This window comes from Cololabis saira, chromosome 24, assembly GCF_033807715.1.
Source record: "Cololabis saira isolate AMF1-May2022 chromosome 24, fColSai1.1, whole genome shotgun sequence".
NCBI lineage: Eukaryota > Metazoa > Chordata > Actinopteri > Beloniformes > Belonidae > Cololabis > Cololabis saira.
This window is the reverse complement of record NC_084610.1, coordinates 5,815,556-5,829,226: the sequence shown is the minus strand read 5'-3', so window position 1 is coordinate 5,829,226 and position 13,671 is coordinate 5,815,556. Positions and strand designations below refer to the sequence as shown.

At 40.6% G+C, this 13,671-nt stretch overlaps 2 non-coding genes across 2 annotated transcripts; both read left to right on the top strand.

The window, feature by feature from the left end:
• The first annotated feature begins 8,625 nt into the window (after positions 1-8,625).
• Positions 8,626-8,699, top strand: trnai-aau (transfer RNA isoleucine (anticodon AAU)). Its single transcript has one exon. It is a non-coding gene; the product is annotated as a tRNA-Ile (tRNA).
• A 511-nt stretch (positions 8,700-9,210) lies between these two features.
• trnai-aau (transfer RNA isoleucine (anticodon AAU)) lies at positions 9,211-9,284 on the top strand. The gene has a single exon. It is a non-coding gene; the product is annotated as a tRNA-Ile (tRNA).
• Positions 9,285-13,671: the final 4,387 nt, after the last annotated feature.

Below are 13,671 nucleotides of genomic sequence, written 5' to 3'. Positions count from 1 at the left end.
AAAGTAAACCAGCAAAAACAAACAAAGTCAGCAGCCTGCATGCTGTAGATGAGAATAATAATTGGACAGCTTTAGATTATTTTGGTGCATGTTGGGGTTTTTTTGCCAAACGACAAAACTCTTTCAATTTGTGCACCGTGGTGCCAACTTGGTCGTGCAGATCGATGTAGGTACAGTTAAGGTTTTAAGTCCCACAGGTTTGGGCATAGATGTGTATCTGTGGCCCTGATTAGACTTGGTATATAAAAGGATCTTGTTCACACCTGGTATTAACACCCGTCTCCAAATGTGACGCTAGTGACAAGCGGCGAGCAGATCTTGCCTCCTGTCTGTTAGAAATTAGAATAAGACGAAGATATTAGGGTGCAAGCAACGGGAAACATCTGGTTTTCAGAGACCATGTTACTGGGGTAAGTTTTGGTCTCCATAGCTAGACGTCACACCCAGGGGAAATCTCTTTATCTCTTTGAGTAAAATTATATACAGGACTGTCTCAGAAAATTAGAATATTGGGATAAAGTTCTTTATTTTCTGTAATGCAATTAAAAAAAACAAAAATGTCATACATTCTGGATTCATTACAAATCAACTGAAATATTGCAAGCCTTTTATTATTTTAATATTGCTGATTATGGTTTACAGTTTAAGATTAAGATTCCCAGAATATTCTAATTTTTTGAGATAGGATATTTGAGTTTTCTTAAGCTGTAAGCCATGATCAGCAATATTAAAATAATAAAAGGCTTGCAATATTTCAGTTGATTTGTAATGAATCCAGAATGTATGACATTTTTGCATTACAGAAAATAAAGGACTTTATCACAATATTCTAATTTTCTGAGACAGTCCTGTAAATCCACAAATTGATGCATAATTAGTGAAGTTTTATAATTAATTTGACCTTGTAGACCTGTACTTGGACCAGGGGGAGCAGAGCAGCAGAGCTAGAGAGCTCTGAGCAGGGCTAGGTCCTGGCGGAGCTCAGGTCCCTGGACAGCAGAGGGTCGCAGGCCTTGGCTGAGCTTAGCTGGGACTGTTTCTTCTAACCCTTTGGCCATTTGAGGATTTCTGCCCAGAGAGAGCTAGGATAAGCTCTAGCAGATCCCTGGAATAAGCAGATGATGGATGGAGGAGATGGATCCCCATGAAACACCATTTTCCCAAGGTCTGTTCTTGGTTGTTGTGACTCCCACTTTTTTCACTTTTATTAGATGCTCATGTGATGTGACGTTGCCAGCTGTGTCTTTTAATGTGGCGCAGGATGCATTGCATTTAGCCACATGTGACCCAGACCATCTCAAAAACCATTTTACCACTCTAACTTTTAAGATTAAGCTGAAAACTTTCTTTCTGAAACAGTTTTCAGTTCCCAGCAGTAGGAATGGGCGATATTTTACCGTTCACGATAAACCGTCAAAAAAATTCCCCACGGTAAGAATTTATCATCTCGCGGTAAAAACTATAAATTTGCGTTGGTGAACTTTTTGTGTAAAGCTGATTTATGGTTCTGCATTAAATCGATACACAACATAGGTGAAGGAAGGAAGGAAGGAAGGAAGGAAGGAAGGAAGGAAGGAAGGAAGGAAGGAAGGAAGGAAGGAAGGAAGGAAGGAAGGAAGGAAGGAAGGAAGGAAGGAAGGAAGGAAGGAAGGAAGGAAGGAAGGAAGGAAGGAAGGAAGGATATGAGCCAGAAAGAAAGAAAGAAAGAAAGAAAGAAATGAGCCAGAAAGAAAGAAAGAAAGAAATGAGCCAGAAAGAAATGAGCCAGAAAGAAAGAAAGAAAGAAACGAGCCAGAAAGAAAGAAATGAGCCAGAAAGAAAGAAAGAAAGAAAGAAAGAAAGAAAGAAAGAAAGAAAGAAAGAAAGAAAGAAAGAAAGAAATGAGCCAGAAAGAAAGAAAGAAAGAAATGAGCCAGAAAGAAAGAAAGAAAGAAAGAAAGAAAGAAAGAAAGAAAGAAAGAAAGAAAGAAAGAAAGAAAGAAAGAAAGAAAGAAAGAAAGAAAGAAAGAAAGAAAGAAAGAAAGGATCTGAGAGCGAGGAGCTTGAGTTGTTACAGTTTTACAGTACAGGTGTAACTCATTTAATTGGTTTTTATCAATTCAATTTAATTGGTGTAGTTTAGTAGCATTTAGTATCTTTTAGAGCAGTGTTTTGGGGGCTCCAAAGACAGTTAAATATAGTTAAAAAGGTAGAGTTGAATTGGTATTTTTTTTATCGTCATTTTTATCGTTATCGGGATAAATGCCAGAAATTATCGTGATAAATCTTTTGGTCCATACCGCCCATCCCTACCCAGCAGGTCTTCCTGATCTGTTGTTCTCGTTCTTCTTCTCCTTTCTTTCCTTTTCCTCTCAACCCCAAGCCGGTAGAGGTGGATGTACACCGAGCCTGGTTCTGCCTTAGTAGGGGAGTTTTTCCTTCCCACCATGCTTCCTCGGGGTGGGTTGGAATTCTAATTTTATATTAGTTGCACAAAGAATGAGTGGAATTGTATTCTTGAACTGCCTCGAGCTGACATTTGCCGTGATTTGGTGCTATGTAAGTAAAGCCGAATTGAAAAGTGGACCGCCGCCGAATCCGATCATGTTTTTTACATGTCTAAACGGGGTCTTTGAACACAACGTTTCCAACACTGAGCAAATCTAAATCAGTTTTTCTGCAACATTTCATACTAACCTCAACTGAATTGCCTCATTTTTTTTTTCTGCCAGTGATTAAGCAAACGTGTGTTTTTGCGCATACCAACTATGTGTGGATGTGCACCTGAATAAAAGGGCACGTGTGTGTGCGAGTGTATGTGACAGACTCCGAGGTCACTCCCATAAAAAGCAGCGGGGACGTTTTGAGCGTGAGAAGAAATCCAATTAAGACCTCAGTACAGTCGAAGTGGCATTTAACAAATAACTCTCCTCTGTCTCTCTCAGCGCGCGCCAGCCCTCCGCAGTGATATTAACACACTCGCTCTAAGTTATAGTCTTATACTGTATTATGTCTCCTATATGTCTGAGAGGAATTATGTTTCTATATACTCCAGTGATGAAGGCATTTGTCAACACCTGCTATAATGACTAATCATCACTGCTTTTATCCATCAGTTGTTTATGCACACACATACTCACACACACACACACACATACAGATCTAGACTCATCCGTTCCCTGAAATATGTGTATTATCCCAAGGTGGGGGAAAAAAAAAAAAAAATCAATGAAAAGCAATATCCTATTGGATTTAGTTTATGCCATCGACCTATTTTTGTGAGCTTGTGCGTAGATCATCGGCGCAACTGTGAGCGGATGACCTGCTAACCTCCATCCAGGGTCACCGCATCAATGCCCGCCGCTCCTCCTGAGATAGCGGCTTTACCTGTCATCTACCTTATAGATTCTCCGGGAAAATTGATGCAGGTTTGAAGAGGCTTTCCACTTGAAAAAAAAAAGAGAGAAGCCTCTTTTGGTGTGTGAAGGTTGAATTCTGGAAGATCACGCTCCTCTTTGTGGAAACACGTTCTTTACTCGCAGTCGTCGCTTACGCTTTTGATGTAAAGCTGCAGCTTGATAATAAAAACACAATTCAAATCATAATGGCACATCTTTTGACGAGGGTTTTTGTGTCTGTTCTGCCCCTTAAATGCATAAATTAGAGGGAAAAAGGCACAATCTCCCACAAAGAGCCTCGTCTGTTTGCGCCTCCAGCGTGTCAAATCTGGAGCGTCAGCTGAGAAGCGTCTGTCAAAATGCTGTTGTTTTTGACATTTTAAAGCATCGCAGATAACACAAGAGAATTATGAGTTGGGAATTTAGCATCAATAAAAGGTTTGAGTCATTTTAATGATAAGAGACGCACCGCATCACAAACACTTTGGAGAGGAAAGAGTCTTAAAACACCAGTTGTTGCTCTACTCTGTCATCCTTTTCTTACCCTGCAGACCCTGCAATAATAAAAATGAATGACGAGTTTTGAAATATTTGATGATATGTTAGCACTTATAATGAGTAACTATGACAGCTGGAAACCGGTTACATGTGGGAACAGCTGATTGAGCTTTCCAAACACCAAGCAATGCCAAAGGTAGCAGAACTAGAGAGAAAGTAAGAAGTTTAAACCTCAACTTTAACATGAATGAGCAGTAAGAATGAAGGAGGTTCTTGTTTAACTGCAGATAATGAGACATGTGACCGTGAAAGAGCATCTCTGCACCCTGGATGCTGAAGTGTTGGCTTTGAGTTTCCATGTGTTGTCCAAAAAATAAAGTTCTCCTGTATTCAATACAGACAAATGACATCACCAGCTAGATTGTTGCAGGCTACAAAGTCAGCACCCCGATGCATTCATAGTTATCAATCATGGACATTTCTCCACTACACTTCCTGCTTTCTGATAGTTTATTAACAGATCTGACCTGACTTCAGGGTGTGCGCCGTATGTTTGAGCTAAAAAGGCCTGCGCTGACAGCTGGCTGGTGCATTGTGGGTTGTGGAGGAAACACATAAATAAACCAAGTGCCAGCCATCTCACTCCCGGGTTGAGGCTCATGTGGAGCAAAGAGTCGTTGCAGGTCCTCGACTGACCGCTAAAGGCCGGCGCCAAAAGTGAGTCAATCTCCACTTATTCCCGTATTTAAATGTCCAACTTCAGAGCAGAAATAAACATATTTACAGTCTGATTCAAAAAGCTGTTTTGATCTGAATTGTGAGGGGAGTGAATTTTTTTTGTACAAGGCCAGGAGAATTGATATAAACCAATGAATATATTTCTTATAGAGCCATTATCATTTCCCCATCCGTAATAGTCATACAACCACACTTAGTCATTTGTACTAATTTTTGTATTCTTTCACTTCGTTTTTTTCCAAAATAAAGTGCTTTTCTCATTTTTTTCTCAGAGTTTATTTAGAAATATATCAATGTACATTGATATATTTTTAAATAAACTGTATTTCTGTTGGTTAATACATCAAGAGAGATACAAAATAAGCACAAACATGAAAAAAGCACTTTATTTTAGTGCTTTTTTCATTTTCATTTCATTTCATTTTTTTCATTTCATTTTTTTAGTGCTTTTTTCATTTTTGTGCTTATTTTGTATCTCTCTTTATGTCTTAGCCAACAGAAATACAGAGTTTATTTAGAAATATATCAATGTACATTGATATATTTCTAAATAAACTCCGTATTTTTATTGGTTAATACATTAAGAGAGATCAACTACTTATAACAATCCTGCAAGAAAATGTGTTCTTAAGTAAACGTTGTGTGGTGCTGGCATCCAAATTCAACTGTTGTATCTTATCATGTTCAGGCAATATTTAACTTTCCTCCTGATGTTCCTGCTGGTCTGGTCTCAGTTTACTCTGGTTTAAGCCACCTCTGCAAACCTGATCACGTTGTTACATTAAGTATCAGCTAAAAGTTAGTCGTTGTGGACGGCCGAGAAGAAAAGACAGCCTTGTCTAAAATATCTGTTTCAAATCTTTTTGATTTATAGACATGGCACCACGTGAAACAATGAACCAGTGTTTGGTGCAGCGGTCGAGCCAGAGACCTCACAGGGAACCCTGACTGGACATTACCACGCCGGTTTACGCTTAAACTGGGTTGAATTTTAAAAGCTTTTTACATGAGATGTTGAAGCATAAAACAGAAAGAGTCAAGTCAGGATTAAAAACCTTTTGATTTGATTTGATTTGTTTATTTGCACAACATAAAAAAACGGTACAAAAGTTTAAATGAACATAAAAAGCATGAAAATATGTGCAGGTGAGAAAGGAAGCCCTAAATTGACTTATTCAAAGTTCTCACCAAGAAAATACATTGTATTGAAATAATAGCAAGAACAAAAAACAGAAAAACAAAAAAAAACAGCGTTCCAAAAAGATGGATATAAACAGACAATTTCTCGGTGTGCACGTGCAGAAGTGAGTCCACACCTTAAAACAGTAATTCAAAAGTTTCAGTGTAATGTCATTTTACCCTGGTTTAGTCAGCTTCTCAGTGCTTAGTGCATCTTTGTGGTTGCTTTTTGTGTCTCTTTGTGGTTCCTGATTTTAAACAGCATTCACATTCAGGCCATCCCCAGCTCCCTGGGCTTCTCGGGTGCTTGAAATCCTCCACAGGCGCACTGCGCGACACCCAAAAGGCCAAAACCGTGCCCTGCGGGTAAGCAGCTTCTCGCCTCTTTGTCTCCTCCCAAACAACTGTTTTTACAGCCCCTGCATTTGAAACCTCTGTCACAAAGCGACGCGGTGGCAGGAGACCAGCGACTTGTGGCACCGCTCGTCTGGGAAGATAATGAGTTCCCACAGGCCAGCGATAGGGCATTCACAGAGGTGTATGTATGTGTGTCTCTCTTTGTTATTTAAGTCTGGAAACAGCGTGCTCGGGAAGAAAAAAATAAAACTGGGAAATTCTTTAAACTTCGGAGTTGAAATGGAACCATTTTGGTGAAACCCCAGCAGGCTGGGCTGTAATGAGGACGGCTTCTTCTCTCTCCGTCCGCTGCCCTCTGTCAGCTCCTCTCATTCTCTCTTTCTCTTCCTGTCTCTGCTCTCCAGACTTGATGGTAGAGACAACAGATCACTCCCAACAGAATTGGCCCTAAAACATTATCCATCATCTTGTCAGCTTCAGAGTCTTAAAGTGAAGAAAATATCATGTGCTACACGTAGATAAACTCCTCCTCGGAGCTCCTCTGCTCCCTGTTTTCCTTCCCTTCGATCCAGATCTCTTCCTTTACTCTCGGCAACAAAGCGGGTATTGAAGAAGACGTTGACGCTTTATTGTTGAAAGGTTGCAAGTTCAATAACTGATAATGAAAAAAAGAAGTCTCCATGATCCAACGGCACCTTAAATCCATACCTGACAGATATTGGAGCGTTACCACTTTGCCAACACTTAAGCAAGAATACTGCGATACAAGTTGACAGGAAATTGCCGGCAGTATGTCATCCTAGCTGTATATGTCCTTGTAAAAATAAACCTGTACACCTTTAAGTGTGGACAAGAGGGATGGGGGGAGATATGAATGATGAAGGAATGAAGGAAAGAGGACGCGTGGGGGCACGGGAGTGTGAAAGAAATGATTGCTCTTGTAACTTCAATATGGAGCTTCAAAAGAGATAAAGTGAATCACCTCATTTAAACTTCACTTTACCACTGTAATAATGCCAATAACCAAAAATTCAGTAGTCTTAAAAAGCTTGTTTTGGGTTTATATCTGTTTATATTTGCAATGAATCCAAATATCTGTTGTAAACTCCATGAAGCACAAGCGATCACAGTTTAAATCTGGCCAGCAAGACAAAAGACTTGAGTGTGTGAGCAAGTCCAAGGGTCATGGTTAACCCAGACATCCATCGAATGACTTAATATTTTTAGACCACAGATGCTACAGGTAATAGGGGGGAAGAAAAAAAATAAACGCTAAACGCTCTTGCCATTTTTTAAAATGCATGAGCTAAACTTTGGAAGTTGCATAATTACTAACTGATGGATTAAAACCGATTTCCACCGGTCTAGATTCTTGTCACTTCTGTCTCCACCGGGACTTGATGACTCCTAATTAAAGGTTATAGTATAAGCAGGTTTCCAAGCTGGGATACCTCCCAGATCCAGGGATGGACTTACCGTGTCACTCATCCACACGTTTTCTGAAGAATTGGTTTTAATTTGTTGTTCTTTTTTACAGATCTATGTGTGGTGCCATGTTTGCAAAAGATGACGTCAAAACCGGTGGGTGTAATGAATGAGCCTGGTTACTGGTTGGAGAAGACGATCCAGCCAGCACGGTCGTGGTGGAGGTGAACTCTAGCTATGGAGACCAAAACTATTCTTTGAACTGGAAATATGTTTACTTCTGCTTCAAGGTTAGAGGTTTTTACATGGGAGTTAATGGAGATGGTTTTGGAGCCGGCCACTAGTGCTACAGACGGCTGCAGTATAGTTAACAACAAAACAAGAGATATTATCTTTAGAATAAGAATATTAAAGGTTTCTTAAGTCTTTAATCACAACTCAAAAGTCAAATTCACCATAAGCTCTAAGTAGCTAAAGCGGTGAGAGCTAACTGTTACCTCCACAGACTGGAACACACAGAGCCGGATTAACGCAAAGGCAAACTAGCCATGTGCCTAGGGCCCGATTGACAGGGGAGGGGCCCAGACAGAGGGACAAAAAAAAATATTTATTTATTTATTTTTTTTTTTTTTGTCTGCACACATATTAATGGTTGATACCAATGCCGGTAAAAACCTAAACCTAAGGCTCACTGCGCTCTCATGGTCCACGAAATAATTGGCGTCGGTGCTTTTTGTGTCTGCTGGTATGAGCATGTGTGCACTGTGGCAGCTAAAAAAAGAAACTGTCCAGGCATTTTGAGGGTTTGCAGTTATGTCGCGCAGCAGTCTACGACAGAAGGTTTGTTATCCAACTAATCACACTACAAATAAAGTTTGTTCAGATTTAACTTTTACCAGACAAACTGGTGAACCCTGGGATGAACTCACACCCTGCCAACGCTCCTATGTTTATGGAGGTGTTATGATATGAAGTTTATTTTATTAGCAGCATGCGCCACCATCTAATAGCAGTGAGTCGTGTAACATGACATGTATACACCTGCAGATGTGGCCGGTTAGCTCAGTTGGTTAGAGCGTGGTGCTAATAACGCCAAGGTCGCGGGTTCGATCCCCGTACGGGCCAGTCCAAGATATTTTGGGGAGTGCTGGTCTAGCGGTAACAGAGGTCAATTTGGGTCTGGAGGATATCGATCTGACCACGATAAAAATGGGTAAAACATTGTCAGGACAACCGATCAAAGCTTTTGCGTGAGAATGGCTCCTCGTCACAATGAGAAAAAATCTTCAAGAATTGAGGTTTTGGAATGACCTGATCCAGGTATTGATCACAACCAACCATCAACTGTGATGAAGTTTGTTCAGATTTAACTTTTACCAGGCAAACGGGCGAACCCTGGGATGAACTCACACCCTGCCAATGCTCCTATGTTTATAGAGGCGTTATGATATCAAGCTCATTTTATTAGCAGCACCTCTAATTCCTGTGGGAGGAGGAAGGGTGTAGGTTATCTCACACAATTTCTAAATTTTGGGGCAAATGTTTGTCATAAAACAGCGATATAAAGTCATAAGTCATGCGCCACCATGTACTGGCAGTGAGTTGTGTAAAATGACATCTGGTATCCTGTACACATGGCCGGTTAGCTCAGTTGGTTAGAGCGTGGTGCTAATAACGCCAAGGTCGCGGGTTCGATCCCCGTACTGGCCAGTCCAAGATATTTTGGGGAGCGTTAACAGAGGTGGTTTTGAGTCTGGAGGATATTGTTCTGACTACGATAAAAATGGGTAAAATGTTGTCAGGACAACCGTTCAAAGCGTATGAGTGACAATGGCTCTTCGTCACAATGAGTACAAAAACTTCAAGAATAATGGCTTTAGAATGATTTGATCAAGGTATTGATCTCAATCAATCAACTGTGATGAAGTTTGTTCAAATTTAACTTTACAAACTACAGCTGTCACTCCAAAAAAACATGCTTCTAATTATGCACAAATTTGTTGCTTCACATAAACCTCCAGTACATTTGTCTTGAATATGAGGTTTTTCTGTGTGGGTCAGTGCAATAATGTGGACATTTGTGCAATATGTTTAGTCAGGCTTTGCAATAATGTGTAGGTTCTTTTGTGTAGGTCAGTGCAATAATGTGGACATCCGTGCAATAAGTTCAGTCGGACTCTGTGCAATAAGTTTCTTCTTCTATTGTGTAATGGGTTTTCTGGGAGTGGGAACTGATGTGGGTTAATTATAGTGTGGTTGATTCTATGTTTGGGCAAAGACTTCAGGGTTGTTTATATGTTTGTTGGAGTATGATTGTCGCCGTGCCTCGTGTCCAAGACAAATTTCTCCTAAGGGAGACAATAAAGAGATTCATCTTATGACCATTGTTAACATTTTAACAGGGAGATCAGTGGAGGTTGACTCGCTTTTGTCACCAGCCTCTAGTGGCAATTGAAGGAACTGCATATCCGTGTACGTTTCATCACTGTCCTCACATGACCAGCTTCCTTTTAACCTTTTTTATTGTTACCTGAATTGCTGCCACTGATAACTGTGTGTGGTTAAGAGACAAAATAATATCAAGTTTAGATATGCATGAAACGGCGCAACTGAAAACCTCATAAGGATGTAGAAAGCAGAAAGAAAATCCTATATACTCTGAATTTCTGACATTTTGTCGTCCTCCAGATTGACCTCTAAAGCAAGAAGGAAAAAGCAGTGCTTTGGATGAGAATAGAGTAAGAAATCTTTACTTGGCCCTGAGTTTTTGTCACCATCATCCTTTGGATGAAGAATTTGGAGACTTCCAGGCTCATAAATCACTCTTCACTCTGAGTTTGAAAAAAAAAAAAATTGATTGTTGTCACTCGGTGAGGAAGTTTTTGTGTCACAAAAAGAGAAATATGTGAAAAGTTTGAGAAAGTAAGTGATCTTGCAAGACGAATGCAGGACAATTCAATAGAAGAAGAATCAAGTGCAACCCTTTCTTTTTTTTTTTTTTTTACTCCTTGGTATTTTGACTGCATTCACTTATGAATTTTCCAAGGTCTGGGCTGACTGAATGAAGGAAAAAGATGAGAAGAGGACGAATGTGTTGAGGTGTATGACGACTGTAAGAAATGACAGAGAGACAGACGATTTTACTGCACCAAGGCCGACACGCTTCGATTTATGTGCACAAGTGTGTGTGTCTGAACTCTAAACATCCTAACACCGCTGCTGACCTTGTAAAACCCCTAAAAACTCTTTGAATTCATCCGGTGCAATGACATTGTCCATTTCCAGTGGGCTTATTAAGTGAAGAGCAATACATGAACGTTTTAAGAGGCACTTAAAAGACAGTTCTGCCCTCACATGCTCTTATACACCAATAAATCTGCTGCACGTGATCGAGGCGTGCAGGAGTTATTTTGTGATTTACAGCGTTATCCCATAATGTGTCAAATTTTGTCCCGTGAAGATAATTTCTTGCTGGCCGGTGAATGATGTTGCACCACAAAACTTGTTGCATCCTTGTCACAATGCTGAGGACATAACAGGATTTTTTTAAGTAGAAAATACATAAACGAAAGTGATTGCAAATAAATCACTTTGTGATGCGACGCTTTTATCTTGCACGGGAGAGAATCTGTTTCCAAGCAAATGATGTGAAAATAACAGCTGACTTTCTTGAAACGTCTTGCCAAAGTGGATTAGGGTTGAAGGTGCAGATCCAGATCCTTTTCTCTAGAACTACAGGGATAAGGTACTGACTTTGGCATTGGACATAATCTCTAAGCTACGGTGGCCGACAAGGGCCAAACGCTGCAACGGTCTTAGTTAAGGAAAACGGCTTCAATAACGATTCAAATTCACAAACTCAAAACGAGGTACAAAAAGAGGAACGTGGTGCTGATGAAAAAACGTGCTGCAAAAAACAAAGACAAATGCAGCATCATCAAACACGCTGCAAATATAGAAACGATGCAAAGCACAAAACAATATAAAACAAGAAACCATCTTCAAAAGAAAAACGCTTCATAACCGGTCACTACTATCGGAAGTGCTCCAAACCTGCAGGGGGCGCTGCTGACTGAACCACAGTGTTTACATCCATGGTTTAAACATACAGTGGGAATGGTAATGTGATTTTTATCTGACTATATTTATATACGCTGTACATTACGAGACGTTTCTTTATTATATTTTAATGTTACACCAGACGATACAAGGCTGCATACATCCCGTGTGTCTGTCCATTGAGCTGTTACGCCGAGAGCGCCCCCTGCAGGTTTGGAGCACTTCCGGTTGTAGTGACCGGTTATGAAGCGTTTTTCTTTTGAAGATGGTTTCTTGTTTTATATCGTTTTGTGCTTTGCATCGTTTCTCTATTTGCAGCGCGTTGGATGATGCTGCATTTGTCTTTGTTTTTTGCAGCACGTTTTTTTCATTTGCACCACGACGTTCCTCTTTTTGTACCTTGTTTTGAGTTTGTGAATTTGAATCGTTTCTGTACTTGAAGCCGTTTTCCTTATCTGAGACGCATTAGGCCGTTGCAGTGCGTTTGGCCCTTGTCGGCCACCGTACTAAGCAGCGATTCACCTTTTACCTTCTTGGAAGATGCATTGAAATGCAATCAACACTGATTTTTCTTTTCCCTCCCCAAGAGCAGAGGACAGGTCTGTGAAGTCCTGTAACATGCTATTATATTGTAATGCAAACCCTCCTTATGTAGGTCCTTTTTTCCCATGTGGTGTGGTGTATAAACCCTTCACCTCCACATCACAATAACCAGGGAAAAGCTCTATCTCCAACCCTCCCACGCCAAGGAACTCAACCTAAAGGAATGTTACTATGCACATGCACAAGGACACATGCATGTATGAATATGCTTAGTGTGCCCCCGATTTCCAAGTATAGGCATCAGACACAGTATGTACTCATTACATACATGTATCTCATTAACTGTGCCCACATAAGAGATTTCTTTGTACTGACACTGTTGATTAAATTGCAAAGCGGATCGCTGTGAGACATTGTACCTCGTGCTGTTTTATTCCAGATACACTTTCTAAAAATGACAACCTGAGTTTGCTGCTTTTGCAAGAAATATTCAGTGCTGAAGAAGGCGGCAGTGTTTTTTATTAACCGACTCGAAGACACCATTACCAAAGCCTGATCTGAGCGTAATGATAAGCTCAGAGTGAAGTCGGTGAGGGGGAGGAGAACACTCTATTCACAGCAGAGGAACAGAAAGGAAAAGAAAAAAGAAAAAAGAAATAGTCAGACTGTGACAGCAGAGGAGCAACCTTGAAACCTTAGGTGGGCGAGAGAGGAGCCTGAGGGGGCTTTATGTTGGCACACCGGCGGAGGGGGGGAGATCACAAGCCCATTGCTGCGCGTTGATAAGAGCCTCCATGTGGGGACAAGGACACATGGGACTTCAGCTGTCTCCCGGTTCCTGTTAGTGACCTGCGTGCATTCACACCTGCGGTTCAGAGTGGAGCCGGGATCGGAGGTTCATCGCTGCACATCCCTGTCACAGAGGATGTGGTGTGCACATGTAGACACACCAATTATTATCAGGAAGGGTGCTGGAAAAGAGCCGTTCTGCAAAATGAGCTGCAGAATTTTAGTAGTTTTATGTTCGATTCACATTCAGGTCCAGGTTGCTTTGTTTGTACACAGTGCTGGATTTGTTTTGTAAAATGTAACATGACAATATGAGCATTTACAGTAATCTATAATGTGACCAAATGCTCACAACTCCAACAAAAAAGACAGAACAAAATATAATAAAGTATTGCAACGCTCCAGTTAAAACACCCCAAATTAGGAGTTACATAAGATAAAATTGTCCTTGTGTGTGCAAATATGGCTGTAGTTGCATATGCAACTGGTTGCATATCTCTAAAAACATCTGTACAGGGGGAAGAAGCTTAAACACATCATGGAAAGGGTGGATGTCATCACTTAAAAATCATTGTTGCTACAGTATCTGCCATAACGGTCTGGTGTACTGGCTCTTGGTGAAGCTGTGAGTCACCACTAATTCTGACTAACTATTCAGTGTAAGCATAGATTATACAAAGAGACCCACAAAAACCCTTCATTGACA